We start from the raw sequence: 24,768 nt of genomic DNA, 5'->3' as shown, positions 1-24,768 counted from the left end.
TCCCATCTCCCTTGGGTGCCCACATTTTTTCCTTTGTAACACTAATAGCTGACTAGCTAAGTGCCTGTTATTTCCTTGGCAGAAGATTTGATTGTGTTTTGGGCCGGATACTAAATCCAAAAACTATGTAAAAATGTCAATAGGTGAGTGCACATTGATTTCGGTTAGTCACAGTGATATTTGAGCCCCTTTGGGGGCTCTGTCTGGGGAAGTATTTTACAAGAAAGATAATATAACAGAAAATTACTGGAGCTGCACAGGTCTCTGGTGGATTTCTTAGGGGCCTGCTAAGTTTCTGTAGAATCAACAAATGCTTTATTAATCTAAATTTGCGGTTTTGTTCCTGCCTCTCTTCAGACGGCTCGGGCTCGCCGGAGGAGGCTGGGCGGGAGCGGGGCGGCCGGCGGCAGAGCCCGGCCCGGCCGGGGGCGGCGGGGAGGCCGGGGGCGGCCGCGGGCCCCTCCCCGGCCGGCCGGGCCGGGGCTGCGCTGGCAGATAACGCGGGGGACGGAGGGGGTCCCTGCCAGCTGTGCGGGGCCGGCGCTGACTGGGAGCGGCTGATAAGAGCCCCGCGCGGGAGCCAGCCGGCAGCGCCGCTCCGCCAGCGCGCTGCGGGGCCGCGACTGGCAAGGAAAGTTAAACACAACTGGTCCGGGGGCGGCGGGGAGGGCTGCGCTGGAAGATAATGGTAATTGATTGAATCAAAGTCGCAGAGCAGCCTTGTTTTTCCTCGCAATTAATTTTTTTTTTTTTTTTTCTAATTTTCAGACCGAAGTATCCGAAGAGCTCAGGTTGCACCGAGCACATGCTGCACTAAAAGATAATAAGCACATGCCCTCTTCAGCTTTTTGGGGGAAATTCAGGCCAAGAAAAGGCACAATTAAACAAAACGCACCCCCTTAAAGTTACGAGCGCACGGCTCCAAGCGCAGCAGAGCGTGCTCTTAAGGACAGGGAAAATCAATGGCTTTTTCAGGTTGCTGGGCTGTGTGTGCTGGCTACCGGCGACGAGCAGTCAATTTTGCCCACAAAGGCAGCAGATAGTGACTCCAGAGAAAGGGGATTGTCAGGGGACTGAGTTGTGCAGTGTCCACACATTGTGCATTTCTGCAGCCCTTCTTCCTCTCCTGCTGCTCACCACAACACCATACCCCACAGCTCAAGATATATGTAGAGGAGGACAGAGATTGATGCCATTTGTAGTTTTGAATTGGTTGCTTTGCAGTTTAGTTTAGTCAGTTTGGATCTTTTTCACTAGCAACTTCCAGCCAGAAATTCTTCTTCTTTTAAGGGGGTTCCCCCCAGTATAACATTCAGGAGTAGTAATATAGTTTGTGTGCTTTGAGAAAATAAAACCTTTTAGTCTTTGGCAATTGCATCTGCAAGCAGTAAAATCTTATGTCAGCACAGTGTGTAGAGAGCAGGATACCTAATAGCTAGTAAACCATTAAAAAAAGTCTTCTGCTTGATCAGATATAGTGCTTAATGTATAGTGCTGTATCTTGCCCAGCACATAATTAGTATTGAGGGTGGAAGAGCCTCCCCTGTGGACCATGACACCACAGATCTAAACTGGAATTTTTTCCACACATTAGAGTTTTCTTTCTTTAGTGGAGGACATTTCTTTGCTTGTTTTAAAAATCATTCTCTAAGACTTAACAGACTGTATTAGTTTATTGTGTATCTCAAATGAACCTTGCAAGCTCTAGCAGTGTATGCTCCTTCCCATATAGGCACTGTGTAGGGTGAGCAGGCAAGCAGTATTGTAGTGCCAGAGAGATCAAACGCTGGCTAGGAAAAAAAACACCCAACCCTAACCTGGGAAATAGAAATTAACCAACCCACTTTTGCAGTGATTTTATTGGATCTCAGCCTGGAACAAGTGTTTGTATGGATGTGCTAGGAAAATGAATGGGCCTTATTGAGGTAAGACACTGTGGTTTATCTAATCATGAAGAAGTTGGGATTTTCACTAGAGCTCTGTCATGTTTTCCTCAGAATGGCAACAGAAGATTTCTTTATGTGTGGGCCAGATTCATGGGATTTCTTCCCAATTAGTGAAAGGGTGGAACATTTGCTGTCTGTTTGGGCAGGAGCAGGGTATCCTGATATCCTATCAAACAGACTAATAGGTGTCCTCTGCTGAAAGAGCTGGTAATCTGCCTTGTCATGACCACTGGTTATGAAAGGGACAAGTCAGCTGTGAAGAAAGATGACTTTCTTGAAGGAATCATGTAAAAACTTTGGCCTAATGCCAGCACAACCATTGCTGATCAAATATGGCTCAGATTAGAGACTCCTTGTGTGGAAAAGAAGAGGTTTTTTCTTATAGGCTTGAGAGCCTACTGGGTTACTGTTGCCAACCTCCCCTCTTTGACGTTTCAGGTTCCAGTATAATTAAACCCACAACTGTAATGTAGTCTTGTCTCTTTAGCCACTGTGGTATGACTGGCAGGTGACTCTGTCCTTCTCTACCTCAAATACAGCCAGTGAACTGCTCCTAGGCAGTCTAGTTTTAAGACTAGACCAGTGCTTGGTAGCACCCCTTTTATCCTCCTCCCAGCCTGGCCAGTGTGCTCAGCGTGTCAGTCTCAGAAGTGCTGACAGCAATGTGGAGAACAACTGCCAAAGCAAAAGTACTGTGAGGTCATTTGGATAGATAAAAGTGAGTAAAATTCATGGAGATAAGGTGCACCCACTCAGCACCTGCCCACCTCTCTGCTCCTCTATGCTAAGGCTCATTGCTGCTGCCAGGCTGTGCTGGCATCCAGCACTCTCTGGGCTGAGCCACCAACCCTGCCTGGGAGGGGCGTGGGGAAAGGACAAAACCAGCTTCTGCTGGAAAGATTAAAAAAATTACCTCTGTGCTGGTGCAGTGCTGGGTTTTGGGGTGTGAGCCAGTCTGTAGGGCACTGGCAGTCACAGGCAGCTGAAGGAGCTGGCATCTCGTGAACCAACTCCTGAAATTGAAAGGGGGCAGGTTTGAACTTAAAACCGAAACAAAGAGCAGGGCTGGCTGTGCTCTCCCGGGCCGAGGCGCATTGGTGGCTGTAGGTTTTCCTGTGTTGTCACCTCCAGCGCGGTGTGCGAGGCGCCTGCACAGCCGAGCCACCGCAGCAGGACGGACACGCTGCGCTGCCATGCTGAGGTGGGACCTGCTCTCCTGCCCCACATGCGTGTCTGTGCGGTGCAGAGGGGCCAGGGGCTGCAGTGGGTGGGCATGGGGGTGGTGAGGGGGAAGGTCAGGTGAGGGAGGAGTCAGTGGTGGGAAGCAGGTGGCTGCCACCATATGGGGGATACAGCGGGGCCGGTACCTCTGTGGACAGAGGGAACGAGGCTGTGGGACAGCCCACAAATACAAGTGGGAGTTATGATACCTTAAACACACCTTCTCAGTAGTTTGCTGGGAAACAGACTTGTATGCTTGTTTTGTGACATCCTAGCTTTTTAAATATACAGTGGGAGATAAAGGACACAATTTGGGTGAATTCTCAAAGCAGTAAAGGTAGGAGAGTAGTAACAGGGTAGCAGCTGCTTGGGAGGTGGCAGCAAGAGAGGAAATAGCAGCATGGAGGGGAGTAGAAAAGGGAAGAATGGAGAGGGAAGCATCACCAAAATGATTTCTATCCCTTTGTTAAGAACTTGGGACTTTAGTGAGTGAAACAACTCCTGCTTTTCCTGGAGCATTTCCTTTTGCCTACTTTTGTACAGGCCTGCGTGTCCATTCAGCCCAGGTCTTTTGCCATTCCTGGCTGTGTGTTACACCTATTACCAAAGTATCACTAAGGTATTAGCATGATTTTCAGGTGACTGCTCTGACAATGGGATTGTTCTTGCCATATAATTCACAGAACTTCACTCAAGTCACAGCTAGAACACTACACCTGCCCTGGAGAATAAGGAGGAAATTTTCCAGGTTATTTTAAGTTGGTTCTGTGGAAGCATGGAGGAATATATCCAAGTTAAACTCAATAGGAAACGATCAGATTGGCAGCAGATTTCATCAGGTTTGTAGTTGAATTTGGAGCTCACATGAATCTTTAAAATTGTTTTAGAATTGAAAAACATCAAGGTTTTGAGAAAACTTGTTGCACAAAAATGATCAGTATGAGTATGTATCTCATAAAGGACGAGTAGGCAAGTTCAGTAAGGCATCAGTTCCTGTATGTTGAGATAGCCATGTGAACAAAAGCACTGGAGCAGTGTGAATACCCATTAAGAAGCATCAGAGTTCTGCTTTGTCTTTTAGTTGTATGCAAGTGTGCAGGAGACTTGTGAAATTGTTCTTTCAGCACTGGTAGTGACTGGTTTAAGGAGTGTTAGCTGAGCAACAGTGCCTTTCTGGAGCACATAATCTCTAACTTTTTACCCCCTAATCTTTGAATGTGTGTTAAATTCACCTAGGTATTTTTGTAATTTTGACAGTTTTTGGTTTATGTTTTTTTTTTTTCCAGATCTTCATTTTGTGGGCAGCAATCTCTCCCTTGCTGTGCATTGATGCTCCCTTTTATATTGCTTTTATAGCCCCCCTTTGTCCCTGGTCTTGGGCTCACAGAGCTGGTGGACAAAACAGTTGGCAAGGAAAGTTAATGACTTCAGGAAGGGATAGACTTGTATGCTCTGACCATGGAGATGACAGAAATGTAGAAAGGATGGAAAGAGAGTAAGCAAGGTCTTGAAATTGGAGAAGCTGACTGATAGTGTTCTAGAGGAAGGTTAGAGTAACAGGACTGGAAATGGGGGCAGAGGATGTGAGTCAGGGTAGGAACTGCCAAGAGGAAGATGAGAAATGTCAAAAAAGCATGGAGAGAGAAGGAGGGGAATAGACTGGTAATCTGTCTTGGATCTGGAAGCAGCAACTAAAGTGAAACATACAGGCTAAGATAGTTGACTCAGAAGAATGTGGGAAATGTAAGATGAAATTAACAACTCCAAGGATAATATCTTCAACTCTTAAAAAAGTTTAAAACTTAGCAGAAGGAAGAAATGTATCTACTTGATTTTACTTTCCTGTGCTTTTTGCCAGGCAGTTCTGCTTTCTTTTCCAACATTGATGGCTGTCTCATGATTTCCCTGAGATATTGTCATAGAAACAGACACAGAAAGCAAATGTCCTGCTTCTAGGAAGAACAGGCAGGTAGTGTCTTCTCTGCCCAGTGAGAGATGGGCTTCCAGCCTATTAGAGAATTTTTTTTTTGGTAAAGCATCTTCAAAAACAAAATTGAAAATTACTGGTGACTTTCTTCTGGTAGTAAAAGAAAAGATTTTGAGAAACGGTTTATATAGAGGTGATCTCCATATACCCTTTCCAAACGAAATTACTCTGTGATTGAACCTTCTGAGGAAAAACAAAATGTGAAGTTTGAGTTTTGTTTCTGGTGCAGGTTGAAAAGGCTTAATGAGTAGTGCTCTAGAGAACCAGGTGATTGACTTCCACAGGAAAAATAAGAATTCCTCAATCCTGACAGCAAGTGTTGCTTGAGTTCCTGGGTAAATAACTCAATTAGCTCTGCAAGATGCCCTTCTCTTGGGTTCGAGTCAGCAACCACTTTAGGATGTCCCTCCCTTTGCAGGAATACCCATGGGTTTTCAGAAAGTGAGACAGGAAAAGGCACGCATGCTCCTCGTGACGGCAGCTTGAGCTCATTATTCTGATTTTTAGATATGCTGGCATTGTCTCAACAGCCTGCATTCACATTTATGGCCTTTCCAGACTACTTATCTAGGAGAGAATGTGTGCTCAGCCTGCTCCAGTTCCATCTGAGCTTGAGCTCAGGGCCCAGACAAAGCATACCACAGCTTGGGCAGCACCAGCATTGGATTCTCAAAGATGCAAAGGCAAGACACAAAGTGGAGGTAGCTCTCCATGCAGATCTTTAGCTTCTGGCAGTCCTGTTGGTGATCCCACTGTCTCTTGAGCTTATCTGAACAAATGCATCAAAAATAGCTGAACTATTCCCTCCTATGAATGAGCATGTAAGTAAATTATTCCCTCCCATGAATAAGCATGTAAATATTTTTCTAATGAGATAAAAGAAAATGAGTCTTATTCTGCACCATCCTTATTAGTTTGCACTCCAATTAATTCCTTCATGTTAGTTCATCTTGGAATGTTTTGGAAGATTTCTCAGCATCTACCAGTGCATTTTGTGGGACAGTCTATGGAAAGGACAGAACATTTACTGAAGAGCCTTTACTGTATTTACCCATTAGAATTCTCTACTCAGTGCTGAGGTTTCAAGAGGCGAGCTGGTTGAGCCTCCTTTTGAACGCATCATGGATGTTTCTTTGTATTTTATTTCTTTCAAAGATTATGCCCTTCCTTATGACAACCACCTTTTGCCAAATAAGTAAGGCACTCCAGTTTTTCCCAGTTTTTGCCCCATTTACCACCTTCCAAAAAGATTGCAGTGGCTATATGACCACATGTCTGATTTCCCTGGAGGGATCTCTGATTTCTTTTCAATCAGTTCATTTAATTGACCATGTTTATTTCCTTAGTCCCTGTGGCTCCCTGAGTGCAGCTATTCGTCAGAAGCTGGATCTTAAGCATCCTTTTCATGTTTTACCTGGAGAATTTCTTAAACCATCTCATCTGTTCTTGGCATTTGGGGCTAAGCCCAAAAGGGAAGCTCTCTCAATCAAAAGGCTATCTAAATGGATAATGTGATACTTTGAGACCTGTAACAAGGAGGCAAATGTCCCAGTCCCACTGCTCTGGTGCTGATCCCACCAGAGCCACCGTAGCTTTGAAGGCTTGTTTGGGCAAGGTTCCCACTACGGATGTTTGCAAGACAGCTAACTGGAACTTGGTACACGTACCTAGCATACTGCTTAGATGTAGAGCCTAGGCATGATGCCCACTTTGGAAAGCAGCTTTGTAGTCTATATCTGCTTAATTTAGTCCTCAGCTGGCCTCCTGAGAACGGCTGTTCGCTGCATGTTAGTGTCCAAGAGCAGGAAGAGATGGAGGCAACTTTCATCAGAAAGAAGATGAAGTAACTTGGCACTCACTGGAATTTGGAGGCTAAATTGCCTCTTAAAAGATCATCGTTACTGCTTGTCTACAGCTTCCAAGCTGTAAATAGGATGAGAAGAAGGATCCTTTGTATCCTGTGTTCCCCTTTTCTAGATGTTGTCTTGGTGATATAAGCTTCCTTCTTCAAAGTCTATAAAATTCTGTTTGAATGCTTTTCATGCTCTAGTTTGGCATACAGCATAAACCCAAGCAAACTGACCCGAGACAGGAAAGCATTTTTCTCTTCAGTGACTTCTGTCTGTGTCCACTGCTAGCGTCTCTATTAGCAAATACAATTTCTTGGGAACATCCCAGAGCTTTTCTTTTCCAGAATGTTTTTAATAACACAAAGCACTGTTACTTCCTAGAAAGTTTGATCAGCTTCTTCCACATCAATTTTTGAATTCCTGTTCTATTACTTCCTTATGAAATGTTTTATTCTGTCTTTTTAAAAATAAACATTCAGGGGTTGGACTAGATGATCTCCAGAGGTCCCTTCCAACCTTGGCTATTCTGTAGTTCCATGAAACATAAGTCAGGAGTAATTAGAGAGAAATGTACCACATTTGAAGTATAAATAGAAGGAAGTAAATGGTATGATGTGTCACTACAGTCAATGGTCAAATATCTGCATTTTAATCTTGAGAGTTAAGTTAAATAAAAAGAGATCCTTTTAAATAACTTGGCATTCCCTTAATGATCCATGATATGTAAATCTGAACATTTGACTTCATTGCAATAATACAGCTAGTTTAAATTTTTATTATTTTTAAGGCCACAGCCAGCAGGCTGGAGTAAGTTATTTGCAGCATACTTTTAAAGTCCATATCGAAATATTAGCCATAACTGTCTGCTGTGTATAAAAAAAAAAGGGGGGGGGTGTATGTTTGAAGTTTAATCATGCTTCTACTTATGCTCAGTCCCAGAGCAATCCTTTTTTCTGCTGCTGAGCTCAAACAGCTAGTAGCCAGGTTTGATCTGCTGCCCCATGGAGCAGTGCCCTATGTGAATTTGAAGTTTTCTCAACCCGGGAGGCCGGCAAATAAAGACTAGCCTCAGGTAGCCAGAGCTCGCCTTCCCAAAGCAGCTCCTGGGGCGCTGCCTGGAGCAGTCCTCCTGAAATTGTTTCAGGCAATTGCTACAGACTATCTGTACTACTGCCCCTCTTACCCCTCCTTCCCTCTCCTCCTCCTGGCATAAGGGAGGAGTTTTGGAGTCCAGGAGTCCTATTTGACTTTAATAAAATGAAGAAAAAAAAATGTAAAAAATAAAAAGCAGAGCAGTTTGTAGGGAACTGGCACAGACTGTGGAAACAGGAGCCACAGCAAGACAAAACCCAGTGGCCTTCAAAACTTTTTTCCCTTCTTTCTCACCACATGACTTGAAGGATGTGGACAGTAATTAAAGGACCCCCTAGCTCTTCATTTTCTGTGCCTGGTCCTTTGATCTGGTTCGTGTTGGGTAGCTATTTTCATTGTTCCTGTCTTTTCTTTTATTCTCACCCAGCCCCTTTGATGTGAGCAATGATGATCTTTAATTCCAAAATAGGAGATGGACAGGATAGCAGTACTGGCCTTCTATAATGCATCTTTCACATCTTATTTTTAAACTTGAGCATAATAGGTGTAAGTCAGAGCCTGGGGAGCCTTAACCCTTTCCATGCAGAGGAACTGCTGAGGAGATTAAGACCCTATCACATTTGGTAACGTCAGTCAGGTTAATTTTCTGTAGATGCCTACAGATGCATTTGTGAAAAAGATGATGATGATGATGATGATTATTATTATTATTATTATTTTCCTGCAAATATGATGGATCTCAAAATATAATCTGGAGGGAGTTTGTCCTAATTGTTCCCATGTGGGAAAAATGTGCTGAGAAAGAACAGTAAAGCTAATGCAGTTATTCTGACTGGCTTCACTTGGCAGCACAGTGGGAGTGAAGCATACTGTTTATTAGTGTATGTTAATAAACTATAAGGGACAAGCTGCAGGTGGCGGTTTATAAACTGTTAGCTCAGGTAAGATAGATGACAATATGGAGGTTATTAGTAACATTAGCAGGGAGAAGGGCTGAAGGTTCTTAATGTTGTCTTGAAATCACAGAAGCCCGGCATGTCTCTGTGTGCTGCCTCTTCCTCATGGGATGCACAAGCCCAGTAGCTGCACTGCAGCCGGGGTGGGTGGCCCTGGGGCTGGAGCACCATCAGATGTGGCATGTGCAGGAACCCCTCTGCCAGCCACCTGGGGGGACGGTCCCCTGCCAGGCTGCGTGGGGTGGCACATGTGACACCCCCGTGCCGTGCTTTGGAGGGTGGCACACGCGTGGAGGGCAGCACAATGGCCCCGTGCCCCCGCAGCGGGGACCCCCCTGCGCCCCGCCGGCCCCAGGGAGGCAGGTGGTGCTGGAGGAGCCCCTGGCCGCGGCGTCCCCGGGGAGCTCCGCGCTACCGCGGTCCCCATCTGCCTCGGCGGCACCTCCTCCCTCCGGGCCCCAGCAACAAAGGCTCTGCTGCTGCTGCTGCTGCTGCTGCTGCGCCCTGCCCGAGCCGGCCCGCTGACATTTGCAGGGCTCAGCCGTCACAGCACAATCCGCTCGGGAGATGCAGCTGTAATTGGAAATAGGGAGCCCAGAATTTTCAAACTTCAGGTCTCGAGGCACCCGCGGCGTGGAGGGGGAGCTCAGCTTTCCCCAGCGCCTTTTATTTTAGTAGGATTTGTGACTATCTGAAAATTTGGGGAACTATAGGTCTGCTGCTAAACCACTTAAACATAAATGTTTGAACATCATGTCACTGCTTTTTGTGTTCAGAAGAAGACGGAAATGGGCAAAAATTAAAAATAAAATTCCAGCATTTTCCTGGTAGAATTAATTAGAGGCAAAATGTAGCAAATGTCAATAAGAAATAACAAAGAAGCAGTGAGGATAACAAAGATTAAGTGTGGTAATGGACAGAGGCAGCTTGATGAGTCTGACTATGTTTTAGTTAAAAGCCTGCCTTTTTCTTTTCATTCACAAAACATATATGCATAAGTGGCTTTGGAAACTATTTTATATGTGGATTTATGCCTTCATGACACCTGCTCTTTTAGGGACATAAAATGTGTGTTACGTTTGTGTAATTCTTAAAGTAACAGCTGTTATTTTAGATAACTTCAGATAACTTTCAGGGTGATTCTTATTATATGTTATGGGCCTGGATCAGCAAAGTAGTTCCGCAGATGCCCAACTGGAGCATGTGATGGGACACGCAGGTTTTTCAGCCTGCACTTGCTTAAACCTGAGCACATGCTTAAATAGTTTGCTGAATAGGGGCCAAGACCAGATGTAGTGAATACCTAAAATTAACTTTGTTAAATGGCTTACAATATGCCACTTGTTTCCATGTGCTTTTAAATTTCCCACTTGAACATTATTTGGGCTGAACTTCTGTGTGTTTGTCCTTGTTTGTAGAGCTTTTTTTTATTATTTTATTTATTTTTTTATTAAATGCTTTTGGTTCTCTCAGAATATTTCTGTTAGGCATGAAGGAGGAAAAATTCTCTTCCAGCTCTTCCAGTACAGTTGGTCTTTATTGTCAGTGGTTTTGTAGCTGGGGTGCTTTAAGGAAATAAGGGAAGCAAAGGTTGTAGAAAGGAATATTTCACTGGAGCAGTTTCTAGAGTTGGAAAAAGTAGACACACTTCTGAAACCTGGCAAAGGGATGTGGAACCTGTAATCTTGTCCACTTTTTCCAGCTATATCAGCTAATCTAATAATAGAAGCCTATAGGGCAATGTAATTTCTTTTTTTAGACAGAGAAAACAAACATTGAAATTGCAAAGGGGAAAGTTGGCACCAATACATTCCTCAATGAGTACTAGGGCCCTTTCTTCACTTGGAAAGGAAAAAAAAATCCCTCTTTCTAAAGCAACCCTGTTTTAAGGGCTCAAGCACACCCAGATAGCCTCTAGTTAGGTTTCAGCAGTCTAATGAAGCCTGCCTTTTTTGTGATTTCACTGCACATACTCCCTGCCTGCCTTGATTGGCAGCTGGGTAGCAGACCTCTGCAGCTGTGACAATTTGCCTGAGGGAGACTGTAAGTGTCTCATTGAAACTTGCATTGTAAAATCCTCCAAAATGCCTCCCATAATATTAGGCACAGGAGAAAAACACAGGTGTGAAAAACTTTCACAGATCCCATGAGTTCAATGTCTCTTGGCAGCTTTGGTAGATTCAGTGTTATAATATAAATTTTAAACTTGCTCTTGGAAAACAGAAGTTGCTCCGTCTTCTGTCACGAGAAGTAGTGAAAACCGGCAGCGCCTGTGCTGCACTTGCCTTTCCAGGGCGATGGGGATTGGTTATCCATGGGTGAAACCTGTCCACCTGCTGTGACTGGGAGTGTGTTCCAGCACAGGGAGGACACAGGTGTCCCTGCAGGTGTCCCCACTGCTGGGGCATCTCACTGGCAGGCAGAGTTTTAGGAGTTCCTGTTTTCCGAGTGAAGGCATGGTCTCATCCTGTCCAAAAATGATCGCTCGTTGATTGATTCTGCTTCCAGTGAAGGAGGGATTTGAAAACCTAAGAGGTGTCTCCATGAAATCAACCTTCCCAGATGTATGTACAATTGTTTTCTCTTCAGCTGGTTAAGTAGCTTAACGTACATCTCACTGGCACATAGGTGAGACTCAGCATTGCCAGCATGACTGGAAGATGAATCTCAGCTTCTGAATGCCTGATCCTTTTGCTGGTATGTTTGTTCCCAACTGCTTGCCTGTGTGTTACAGCAACTTTGCTTCTTATATTTGCCATAAAGGAATCTCAATATGACTGCAGCCTTAAGATCTGGCACTTCAACAGTCTCAGTAGGTTCAACACAATATTCAGGAATTAAAGTTCTGAAGAAATGCAAGTAGCTAAATTTAGACTTGAGAAACGTGCCTGATTTGAATGAGCTAATGCTGATACATAGAAGTTTCCCTGCAAGCCAGCCAGGCTTTATTTGTTGTTTAAAGGGAGGAGATTTTAGTTAAGTTGGAACATTTGATTTGCTTTCTTGAATTGTTTTTGATTAGTGACTGAGTGCAAGGTTAAGCTTTAATAATATATCCCTTGTAATAAAATCATGCTGGTGAGTGATATATGTGGCTAAAAAGATTTAGATACACTAGTCTGTTAAACTAATACAATTTGGAATTGCTCTGGAAATAAGCACATAAAACAAGAGCCAAAGGCAAATTTAAAGATTTTTTAACTCTTTCTGAGGCTAAGATTTTTGTGACCAAATTGTGACTTGTGACTTGCCTGTTCTGGCAAGCTGGGTGAACAAGGCAGCATGGCTGCAGTCTTGATAAAAGAGAAACTGTTTTGAATTTAGTAACGAAAAGTGTTAATGCATCACTGAGTTTCTGCTGCAGTGAGCTAGTGACAGACCCAGTGACTAGTTAAATCTGAAAATAACAAATCTTGAATTCAAATGATATTCAGAAGTTTCACGAGAGACTCTCAGTACTTTTCACCTTCTCTTCTGAAATACAAACTTTGGTTATTTCAAGACAAATCAACGATGCTGTAATATGTAGGTTTTGTGAGTTGGTAGTTGCAGTAGGGCTGAGGTTTTAGTTTCAGATTTTTATCAGGGTTTTCTGCTCTTGGTGCTTTCCACAGACTGTCCTAAGAGCTATGAAACTTGTGCTGATGTATAGTGATTCAATGTACTGTAAACTACACAAGAGGGTTCAGTTTCATGGCTGTGTGAAGCTTTTGTGTAAATGTTTTTAGTGGTATCAATTGAGAAGCTGGACTCAAAGTTCAGCTGAGCATTAGGGGTATCAACTGAAAGCTCAGTTTGAGTTACTTGCTTGTTGAGGCTGGTTCATTTCACAGGAACATTTTAAACAAACTTTGTGAAGCAGTTCAGTGTTCTGTTTCTTATTTCATGGATGGGGAAACTGAGGCACAAAGCTATGGAGTTTCTTACCTTTCTAATGCAGTTGAGAATGTTAGACGAACGTGGGGCCTCCTGAAAGTGCTGCTGATGTGTTATTGACTGCTGTGTGCTGCTCCTTGTCTAGCAGGGGAGTCTAGTCTGTCAGAGGGAAGGAGTTTTGTCTCATCATTGAGGAAGGAAATGCATTTAAATGTCAAAGGTTGGGAAAGCCATTCTCTTCCCTTTTATGGCTGTGAACATGTCATGTTCCTCTGCTTACCAAATAAATGAAACTATAAAGGAAATGGTAGTTTTGGAAAAAAAAACCCAGCACTGTAATCCAGAGCATCTGTTTTCTACTGTATTTTTTCCCCTGGTCTCTTTTTATAATTTACATCCAGAGCATGAAGTGACAGAATTTGGCAGACTCGGATCTGTACAGTAGAGCTTAATGGTTTTTTAGCAGGGAATAAATAAAGCCCCTCAAGCCTGCTTAGTTCTCACCCATGCACGTGAGCAGGGAGTGGGGGAAGGAGTGTTGTATTTTGCTTGGAAAAAGACCTTTTCGGTTTCTCCTAATCTGGCACCTGGAGGTCCAGCTGTGCTGGCTTGGGGCTGTGTGTAGCCTTGTGCATGGGAAAGATGATGGACAAGCCGCTGTAGAAGTTGAAATGTTTCACGTCTCTACAGGCAATATGTATAGCTATATTTGTGAATAGTGGCAGGGCGCAGTTGGAGGTGGAATTACTCTTCAAACAATGATTTGCCAATAGTGCTACAGTCTGGGCTGGTTTCTGTTGCGATTTGTGGGGAGGGCCAGCACCGCGTGGATATTCCAGCTTTGCTTGCTCGTGCTGCGGCAGCCATGGAGCCTCTGTGCCTGCCATCATTGCTTCCCGTCTCCATGAGCTGATCGTTAATTATTTTTCCTGGTTTGAGCTCTGCACATGGCCTGGAAATGTGTCACTCTGGTTATGTTTGGCTTGGTCTTCTGCTAATTTATACTAGTTTCTACTTCAATATATTTCCATTGGCTTAATTCAATGGCAGGATTTCTAATTTACTTGGGTATAAGTAGGAGTATTGGGTTCATTACTCCTAACAGTTTAGTAATCTTGATTTATTTTTGTTCTTCAGTCACACAAATGCCAAGGTTAACTTGCTCTTAAACACTTGATTTTCTAGGACATAAAATGATTCCATATTTAAAGAAGAAGCTAGAGGACAATTTTATTCTGCAAAGTGGTCTAGGTTGGGGGATGGTGGGTTTTTTTTGTTTGGGTTACAGAACTTAGAAAATGCTGGGTTAATATTTGAGAACTGAAAGATTTAATTTGCCCTCACTGGTACTCTTGGATCCTCTGGATTCCTCAGCTGTGGATTGGGAGCTGATATGGAGTGGCACATAATATTTCCAGTGCCCCTAGTAATAAGTGATTTTAATGGAGAACTTTTCACAGCAGAGGACTCAGAGATATAGTCTGTGCTTGAATAAAGATGCTATGTCTCCACAGTGTACATTAGTCAGTGAGTTAAACAAGCATCAACATTAAAACAGACATTATCCCCTGCAGTGTATTTTCTTAGTACTTTGTCCATTACAGCTCTCAAATGCTGAGGATTCTAGTCCTTCCTGTTGGAAACAGCTCTTTTCTAACATTTATTGCAGATATTTTCCCAGTGTCTAGCATAAAATTGTGCTTTCTTCTCTCCTCCTGCCCTTCCCAAATGCTCAGTGGAATGCAGTGATGGTGTTTACCATGCATGAACTCCTTGGAAGCAGTTCCTGCACCTTCCTTAGCTATTCTTTTACAAAGATACATATAATCAGACCTTTTAACCTTTCCTCATAAATCAGTCCATCCAGCCCATTAATCACTTCTGTTGCCTTCTTCTGAATTCTTTCCAATTTGTCATCATCCTGTGGCTGGGGACAGCTCGGTGACCGCAGCCCTGCATGGAGGTTCAGTACCAGCCCACTGCACCCCGGGGTCAGGATTTATTTATTTTGTCCCTCTTTCCTTTTGCTTCATTCCCAGTCAGAATATATCTCCTACCCACTCTGCATAATCACTTCTTTAAAACATTTATGGAGATAATTTGCAGTCTTACAGACCCTCTATCATTCTCTGATACCGAGTTAGCAGAGATTGACAGGGCAAAGGATTGAACGTGACACTTTGTGTCTCTCCCTCCCTCCCTTCCCCTGCTCCTCACCCCAAAATAAACTACACAACTTTCATTTGGTGCATATGGTGCATTTGGTCATATTGAATGTGAGGAAAGAGGTAGTATTAGAGAGGAAAAAAAGATGCTGAAAATATAATTGCCTAATTGTGAATCCTAAGTAGTGCAGGCAGCAGGGGCGGCCCTGACTGGAAGAAATCAGAGGGTCACTAATTCATGCTGCCAACATCCTAATTAGCTGTGCAAATGTAATGTTTATATTGTTGGGGATGGATTACAATATCCATTGTAGAATGGAAAGAAATAAATGAATTGTGTCAGTGGAGCTATGTAGAAAACACTCCTGCCACCCCATTAAACCATGAGAAGTAGCTTAGCTACTAAAAAAAGTTTGTTTTCAGGCTGATGCGCAAGTCTAATTGGGTTTCCAAAGAAAGGAACATGTTTTAATTATTAATTAGAAATCAGAGGAGTAAAAGAGTGGAAATCTGCTTCAGCTGGAGGTTTTGCTCAATGCTGGATTTCTCCTTAATAAGCTGAAACATTCCAGGCCTGCCTTAGTTAGCGGTTGGGTGCAGTGGCTTTACTCGGGGGGTAGACATCTTAATGCTCATGTAATTATCATGTAATTATTTGGTAATGTGGGATCAAAATTTTGCATAGATGGCATTCTTTCACTGAACTTGAAAAATAAAAAAGTTGTGTTCATTAATGCAGTGATTCAGTTATTTTGGTCTAAGAAGCAGGGTTCCCTCATCCCCCTCCCTGTCTCTTTAAGACAAATATTTTGAAACAGTTTTAGAGATGGTGACCTCAAGATGAATAGAATTATTTAATTTAGATTTTGTTGAATATTTATCAGATTTCTTGTTGGTAATACTGTCTTTCAACAGAAGTGTCAAGTGGGTTGCAATTATCATCAAAGCTGATAGGTACAAATAAGCAATGATCCTGTCTGCTATCACAGGGTGTGCAGGTTCATAAAGGGGAATTCTTGTGGAAGTCGCTTTCTCCCTATGAATTTTCCTCCCTGTTGCCATTGAACCTCTGGAATCAAAGTTGTTAAAGACTGACAGACTTTGTCAGAAGATGTTAAGTGGATTATGGCCCATCATAATAAATATTCCCTGTGGAGAGATAGGGTATGTTCTCATGAACAGAGAGTATGGAGCTGCCTCTTTTGACTTGTGCTTTCTAGTGCCTAGAAGTACTCTTGAGCAGGGTTCTGCTCTGTTTACAACTGCACACAGCTTGTCTGCACAGATGAAAATGTCATTGGGCCAGTGCTGTAGCTCTTACGGCTGGAAATCACTGGCAGCCTGGATCCAAGCTGAATCACAGGTTAAACCTGACAAGTTAAAGAACATAGCAAGAGCTGCTGGCTCTTGAGTTGCCAGATGTTTGTAGATCCATGTGTGTCTTAAGGGGAACTGCCCATTAAATGTCTCAGCTTTAATAGGAAAAGAGGATGGGAAAGAAGAACATATGACTCCATATGGCTCCCTCAGTGTGGCAGTAAATCCTTGTGTTAGTGGGGTGCAACTGTGAAGAAATACAGACCTGTCTCCTGATGTTGCTGTTTCATAGCAAAAAATCCATGGAGGAGATGGGGAGGATATAGCTAATGTGGAGTGGATGGCTTCCTTTGGGGTTATGGCTTCCATGAACTTGTAGATGCAGCATTATAACAAACAAAATATCTGACTTAACAGAGCAACCATTAAGAACATTTAATTTGGTCTTTTTTCATGCATCTGCTGAAATTATCACGTTTGAAAATGTTTGGTTTGCATTCACAAAAGAAGTAAAATTTCCTGATTGTGGGCCATTTAGCACCTGTTTCTGCCTATAAGACTCAATACACCTTTTCCAAAACCTCGTTTTAAAAAGGAAAAAGATAGTTTCTTAGTTGTTCTTTATCAGATAGCTGCACCGGGCTGTCCTACCCCTTCTCTGTAGTTTATTTACATGATGTTTACTTGTAAAGGATTTAACAAAGATGGATACCAGTATCAAAAAGGGACATTATGATTTGTGTTGCTACCAAGAGCTAATTCTACTTGTGTGAATTGTAAGGTAGCTTTGGTCCCTCCTCCCTACTAACAAAGCTTTCTCTATTATCAAAAGGAAACCACCTTCCTGACTTGTATTCTCCCAGCAGAAGTCAGGTTAAGCTTCATAGTGTAGTGGAAGTAACAAGTAATTAAGAATAACAAGCCATTGTGATTAAAAACTCAAAACCTTCACTTTCAAGGGGCCATATGTTGGTAAAAGTGCTCCCCAGCTGAACCATATGGATGGGTGGAATGTGGGATCTCCTGCACATTGGGAAGAAGCCGTAATAATTTGTGACTTGACATACTATTGCCATGTTTCCTTTTGATCATGCCAGACATCCACAGGTCTCTGTCACATCTTTGTAGGAGAATGAACGTGGATATCTGCAAACTAAGTATCTTCGTTTCAGAGTTAAAAGCAAGTGTGCCTTTAATTAAAATAAGACCAGCTTCTAACAGAAGTTGCCTTGGTCAGATGACACAATCATCCTGTCCCCTCCCCTCTTTTGCTGGAACCTGAAAAAACAGTTGCAAGTACCATTTTGAAGGCTGTTTTGCCAAGTGTCTGGCAAATGCTTCGTGTCAAAACATCCGTCTTTTCCCTCTGTGGGCAAAGAACGAGCCCAACTCACTCATATCTTCATTGGTCACACTAAGAAGGCTAAACACACCATCCAGTAAAATGCTTTAGCTTCGAAAGTGGAACTGGTCCTTTATTTTGTGGAGGCTGCTTTATCCCTTTGTGAAAAAGGAAGCACAAAGTGCTGCTGTGGAGCAATAATAGAGATGTATGAGAAACCACGTCTTTAATCAATTTCAGCAGCTTCGTGGAGACCTTGCAACAGGGTTTTAGGCTGAGATTCGTAGAAGAGTGCACAGTGATATCTTAGAAAGGGACATGATGACGCCTTGTGTGTGTGTGTGAAGGAACTGCTGACACTGACATCTAATATCTTGAATATATGTTCTGCTGTTGTACCTCCTGGCACAGCCTTGGTAGTTTCTTCATCCACTGCAACTTCAAGAAGCTCATCTGGTTGTGTGGGAGAGGATGTGATTAGCAGCAGTGGCATGTGCCTAGCACTGCTGTGTGATTTGCAGAGGTACTTGTGAGATGCCTGAAGGGTGTTTATGTTCATGTTGCCATTTTCAGTAATCAACTCTTATTGATTTTTTCACAAGAAATCAAAGTTATTTTATAGGAAAATATTATGGAGGTTTCTCTTTGGTCAATGGATTTTTGATTTCTAAAACTTGCAGGAACTTAGAAGCTTTTTTACTTTTTAGCCCCTTGTACTTCAGCACACATATAAACCCATTTTTGAACGAGTCTGGGAAGTGTTTGACATGGAACATTTGCTGATGTATTGTTTTTCTTCCTAAGCCATCAATGGAACAACTTACTGCTTCCTTCTTGCATGAAAAAGTTGGCCCACCTCAATCACCCTTAGCACCAGTGAACCCCAACACAGCCAAAATAACCTCTATACCTAACTTGCATGCAGGCAGCATCAAGTTTGGGAGGTCAGTAGTATGGTTTGCAAGTTCTTACATTACACATTATCAGGAGAAATGTTTTTAATGGAATACAGAGTCAAACGCAATCAATAAATTCAGGTCCTGTAGGTACAGATTTAGGTATTGTTTATTCTTCCTTGTTTAGAGAAGCTTTTGCAGTCAGCTACCCTGCAGTGGGCTAATGCTGGCTGGCTGCCAGATGCCCACCCAGCTGCTCTCTCTCTCCCCAGCCTCAAGAGGACTGGCAGAGAAGGTAAGATTAAAAAGCTGAGTTGACATAAAGACAGAGAGATGGCTCAGCAATTACTGTCATGTGCAGAACAGACTCGATTTGGGGGAAACTAACTTAATTTTCCTCCATGCCCCAAGAGTGCTGGGCAGTGGGGGGGGTTGTGGCAAGTCCAGTGATGGTCAGTCAGTGGTGGGTCTGTTGTGGAGCCAGCTGTATCCAGCACAGGGCAGCCCCTGACCTCTTCTCACAGAAGCCCCCCTGCAGCCCCACAGCCCAGGCTGGCCAGCACACCCAGCACACGCTCACATTTCCACCCTGTGCTGTGTGCGCAGCACGGCCCGGCCAGCCTGACCCCTGGCCTCCAAGCAGATGTCTCCAACTTTTCTTGCCTGCTGTCAGGGTAAGTAGGTGATGGGCTCTCACACGAATGTTGATCCTGAGCCTGGCTTGTGGAGGTCCTCTTTGATGTTTTATTTTGGCTACTTGCCAGGGGGTCCAATTTTTAAAGCACAGGGGTAACGATCAGATTATTTTTATTATCCCTGCTTCAGAATTCACTGTTCTGCAGACATCGTTTCCTGCACTCTTGCTGGGTAGCAAAATGTCCCCAAGAAGGACATGCCACCAGATGCAAGATCTGTTTCTGTGTTGCTGGGAGGAATAACACAGGGACTGCAATAGCTGCCTGGCTGTTCAAATACTAATGTCACAAACTGTGGCTTGCTCTTCACTGCTTGCCTCATTTAGCCATCCCAGAGCACTATTTGGAAACAAGCATAATGCACCTGGTGGGTCAAGAAAAGCCTTCCTTGCTTTTGTTCTGGACACCTGGTAACGTGTGCTAGCATGTTGTGGTGCAAGACTAAGTGTATGTTGTACAAAAACTCAGTATAGAATTAATACCTGCCTGGAGATTTCTATGCACTTAGGTGGGAAATTCAGCCTTATCAATCATTCTTTGTGTTTCACTCTTCAGAATAAGTACCGTTCAGATTTACGGGCTGCCTAATTTATTAATCTGAGTAAAAAGAAGACAAAGATATATCTGATTCATTGAATATAATCTTTTGGGCAGATCAGGAAGATGAAGAAAAATACTGAGCGCTGGCTTGGAATAGAAACCTTCAAATATTATCATTTGATCTAGAAATAAACTGGCAGAGCACAAAGGTTGCCTACATTTAACATTCATAGCATTTTACTACTAGATACTGTGCTTACTTCAGATGTCAGAAAATAAGAGACTTTGCACAAAAGCTGGGTTTTATTCATTTTGTGACACTCTTCCTAATGCTACCCAAACCAGCATGTGCTGGTCTAATTGCCCTTTGTATCTCCATTTTTATATCACTGTAGGCCTTTGGAATTTGGAAATTCTTGATTACCCTGTGTACTGTAACATTTGAAACTGTGCTTGAGCCTAACTGTATTTTGATGTCCCTGCTTGCTTTAAATGGCAGAAGCACTGAATATAAATTAGAATATATTAGCATTTTGCTGACTTTAAAGATGACATTTATTGTGAGGCATAAAGAGTTAATCTTAGACTTTTAGCTCTGAGCTTACTTTATTGAGCTTCTGCATACACGTGTTAATTTTCTCAGATGAGGGATAATGGATGTCACTTGAGAAAACAATACTGATTTGGGTTCTTTCATAGTTTGTGGGTTTATGTCCCACATGGTATAGAAGCAGGCTCTGGGAGATTGCCTGAAATATGCCTGGCCTCTTAGCTGCACTAAAAATAATTCCTGCTTCCCTTATTTCTAGAAGTAATTCTGAGATGCTGCAAATCTTTACCAGCTCCTTGTTTAGGAAAAAGATTTCTCTTCAGCTTTCAAATAACAATAAGGGAATGGTCTTTAGGTGTAACTGTTATATTTCCAAACCACTCCTTTGTAAAAATGCATGTGTGTTGTGGATTTTTTTTGTTTTGTTTAATCACTTTTGTTATGAAGCATTCTTGATTGGGTGACCTTTCTTTGAGAGCAGCAGTTCACATTGGATTTTGGCAAAATGGGTTTGATCATCCTTGCTTTACTAAGCACTAGCACCTAGATGACAGTAATTCACCCTCTAATACCCCCACAAAACCTATTTATGCAGAACTCGACATGATTTACAGTCTCTCTAAAGGAGGAATATAGGACTTAAGCAGTGCCTAGAATTATTTTTTTGACCTCCATTTAAGTTATTGGAAGTATTAGGCTCTTCAGACAGCTAAGCTGTTCTCTACCTTGGCACTTGCCATCTTATAACAGAGCTGCACTATCAATTCTGTGGCATTTATGTGTCTCCCTCCTAACTTGAAGGTGGAAAAATTGCAGGGGAAATTGCTGCCCAGCATTGGAGAGTTTCAGGCAGCCAGTTAAACTGATCTTAGTAGTGATAATAGTCCAGTGTAAGGCAACACAATCACAACCTCTTTATTAATATTTGCTGACCATTGTGCATTTTAACTGTAACACATTGCCTGTGAATGCCAATAAGCATCCCAGTGTCAGGGTACTCATCTGAGCTTTGTGATCTGCAGCACATACAGATACAAAGGTGTTATTTTATTTGTTTGTTTCTGGAGATGGAAAAAATGCTGGCAACTAATAGATTCTAGACATGTTTTTTTCCAACACCAATTTTAAGGAAGTGTGTGAATGGAAAAATTTGTTTCTGAGAATTCAGATAACATCTGCATTAATATGGTATATGGTAAGGATCATTAATGTTCAGAGTATATTATCAGGTGTCTTCTAATGCACTTTTGATGAGCTGTAATGATGCTTGCTGTAGTGTTTTTTCATCTCTACTCTCCCTCCCTTTTTTTTTCTGCTTGATTGTAATAATGACTTAACCCAGGTGGTAGACTCTATCCAGAAAGTGCCCAAGGGAAATATTATTCCCTAGTACCAGCAAACATCACAGATAGTCATTGAGTTCACTATGAAGTTTCCTCAGGAGGGAAGATCTTGGATCTCCCCTTGGGTATCTGGACCTGCCCCACATTTGCAGTGAAATAATCTGGCTTTGGGATGAGATGGAGAAATAGCAGAGAGAAACAAGATGAAAAATGAAGTGGAAGGGAAGGAAAAAAGCCAGTAATACGTGGTAACTTTTGAAATTACTGATGTTTGTTAGAATATAACCTGTCATAGAATAAGGTCCTGGAAAGTATTTGGATCATTTTGAGATTATTATTAAAGAGCACAGTGCAGGTTCAAATAATGAGGATGAGTGTAAGGATAGAGATTCTTCCCTTTGGATATCTCAGGGTATTGGTTGGTTATGATCCTGCTAGAAAATACTTCTGGTTTTTTGGATATGACTGATATTTGCCCTTAATATTTTATCTCTTATAGCTCTCTTAATCAACCAGGAAGTGTATTTTAAAGCTCTGGTTTCCTGGTCCTTGTTGTGCCACCCAGTTGCACAGAACAACAAGCTTTAAATAAATATCACGGATATGCTGTAGCTGTGTCAGGTAGACAAGGTGCCTAAAAGTGAAAAACTGAAAATGCAGGCAATGCTGATAGAGAAATACTACACATGCTTTTCAACTGAGCAAAGTCTTTGTAGTAGTGGGTGTGCAGAGTGTCTGGTATCACTCGCTGTGTACCATTAGGATTTACTGGCAGTAGCCAGCACAGGCACCACAAGCAAGAGTAAATCACGCTGGTTGTTCAAAAGATGGTCTCTTATAAGTTTACCCAGGTTTACATGCATGTGAGAAGAAGGGGGCTTCTTTGTTTTCTTATTTTTTCCAAATCTCTGTTTCATTGTTTGTAGAAGAATTCAAAAATAACGTACCCAGGAAGAAAATTATGCTGTTAGGTTGCTTTTGGCTATGTTATACTGAAAGCTATACTTTGCAAATGTAATCTGTAACAGCAAACGGTGTACAGAGGAAAAGGAGTCATGTTGTTGTGCACAACATTTTCCATTTTCTGTATAAAAGCTTGTTTAAATAATTTTGTGCCCTTCCCTTTTCACTGCCTTTCTTAGGCAGCAGCTGAGTGCGTGCCCCTGTCAGCCCAGAGCTCTGCATGTGGTGTGGGGAGACCTTTCACTGCAAAGGGGGCTGCAGGGAGGCTCAGGCAGCTCTCCCACCAGTGGCTGTTTTGCCTGGGACAGGTTTTCTTTGAGGTTGTACTTACTTTCTGAAATGCTTTGTACCATCTCCTAATCCACCCACATCTGCCCCCTTAATATTCTCCATGGATGGGGTAGGATTAGAAGGGCACTCTGCAAGTCTCCTAAAATGGAAATGAAAAACCTAAGTGATATCTGGCCCCAAACTGTTTTAGATTTCTCTTGAAAAAAAAAAACAGGCTTTTTAGTGGTCTTTTACTTCTGGGAGCATGGTTTCCCTCCCCAGTGAGATGCATTTTGTGTCAGCTGTTTCTATATTAAAAAAAGTCTCCTGAAATAACTGCTTTTGGCTTGTCAGCATCTGGCAGCCCTCTCCTCCTGAAGCAGGCACCACCAAGGTCCCATGAGCAGGAAGGGCCCCTCTCTCCCTGTATGGCCCCTGCAGAGAGGGGGTGCCTGGCCCGGCGGGGTCACAGGTGGGGCAGCCCAAATGGATTGCACTGCGCTTGCTTCTGATGTGCCTGGCCTGTGCTTGCACACCCCGATTAAATTTCTGCTCTTGTCAGTCCATTAAACCTCCCAAAGTGATTTGTTCTCCCCAGAGAATCACAAGAGAGGGGGTGGAAAGGTAAAAAGAGAAAGGAGAAAAATAAAGAAGGGCTGGCAGGAGGAGAGGACAAACCAAAAATGAGTAAAACAGAGCTGCTGAATCCCATAGCCAACTATTACCTTATAGACTCCCAGTTTGGATATAAGCAAAATATTTCTTAGAGCAGAACTGCATCCAAAATGAAAAAAATGTTTTCCAGAGGTGAACCAGACGTGCTCTGTCCTGCCTCAGGAGCAAGAGAAGGTGACTCACGCCTGGCACCTCTCGCCCCCCAGCCCCCTCTCCTCATGCCTCGCTTTGCGCTGCGAGCAGGACGGTTCTGAGGGGTTGCTTGTGTTCCACAGCTGGATTCTGAGTGGTTCCTGCTGCCCAGGGCAGGTACCTGGCTGGCCTGGCCTCTGGCTCCTGCAGCAGCTGCATGTCTCACTGCGGCTGCGTCCTCTGTGCAGCTGCCCGGTGCCTCGTGGCCCTGATGCGAGCGGCCAGCTTTGCTGCTGTATTCATTCTGTGACACTGCTAAACTCAGTGGGTTTTGCAGGCTGGAGGTGAGGCTCACAGCTCAGTGTGACGGTGGCCACCACGCAGTGGCTTCCCCTAGTGTCCCTCAAAGGGGGATGAGGACAGAGCAGGACAAGGCTGAGTCTCTTGATGGGTTTCAGGACACCCGGCTTCTTGGTTTTGAGGAGTCCATATGTCTTAAAATGTCATCCAGCTAAATGAAACAAAAAATACCATGCCAAAAGAGCACAAATGTTGTCACCCAAGTTAATAAAAGTAAGGAAATTAATACTTATCGTTGACCTCCAATACCTAGGCACAGTGGGGTGTAGCAAGGAAGTAGTTAGAAAGGCACCATGGTGAGCCTTTGCAGTGAATTACCTTATTTTTATTAACTTTCTGACAACCTCAGTGAATTTCCTTTCTTTTTATGATGTGATTAAAAAACCTAATCAGATCATGTAATTAAAATATATAATTGCACAATCTCAGAGTTTTTCATAATTACTGTACATGGTAAATATTGTTACCTGATAACACTTTGCACAAAAATTCTGATGAATTTGTGTAGGATGTTTAGGAGGTGTCTGATTTTCAGTGTTTGCAATGGAACCTTCTCTAATGGCACTATATAGGTAATAAAATGTTTTTAAAT

General features: G+C 43.0%; 1 protein-coding gene across 6 annotated transcripts in view; it reads left to right on the top strand.

Annotated features, from left to right (window-relative positions):
- ZNF423 (zinc finger protein 423) overlaps positions 1 to 24,768 on the top strand; it is a 265,551-nt gene that overhangs the window by 131,087 nt on the left and 109,696 nt on the right. The gene's annotated exons all lie outside the window — the stretch shown is intronic.

This window comes from Anomalospiza imberbis, chromosome 12 (assembly GCF_031753505.1).
Source record: "Anomalospiza imberbis isolate Cuckoo-Finch-1a 21T00152 chromosome 12, ASM3175350v1, whole genome shotgun sequence".
NCBI classification, from domain to species: Eukaryota; Metazoa; Chordata; class Aves; order Passeriformes; family Viduidae; genus Anomalospiza; species Anomalospiza imberbis.
This window is presented reverse-complemented; position numbering and strand designations above follow the sequence as displayed.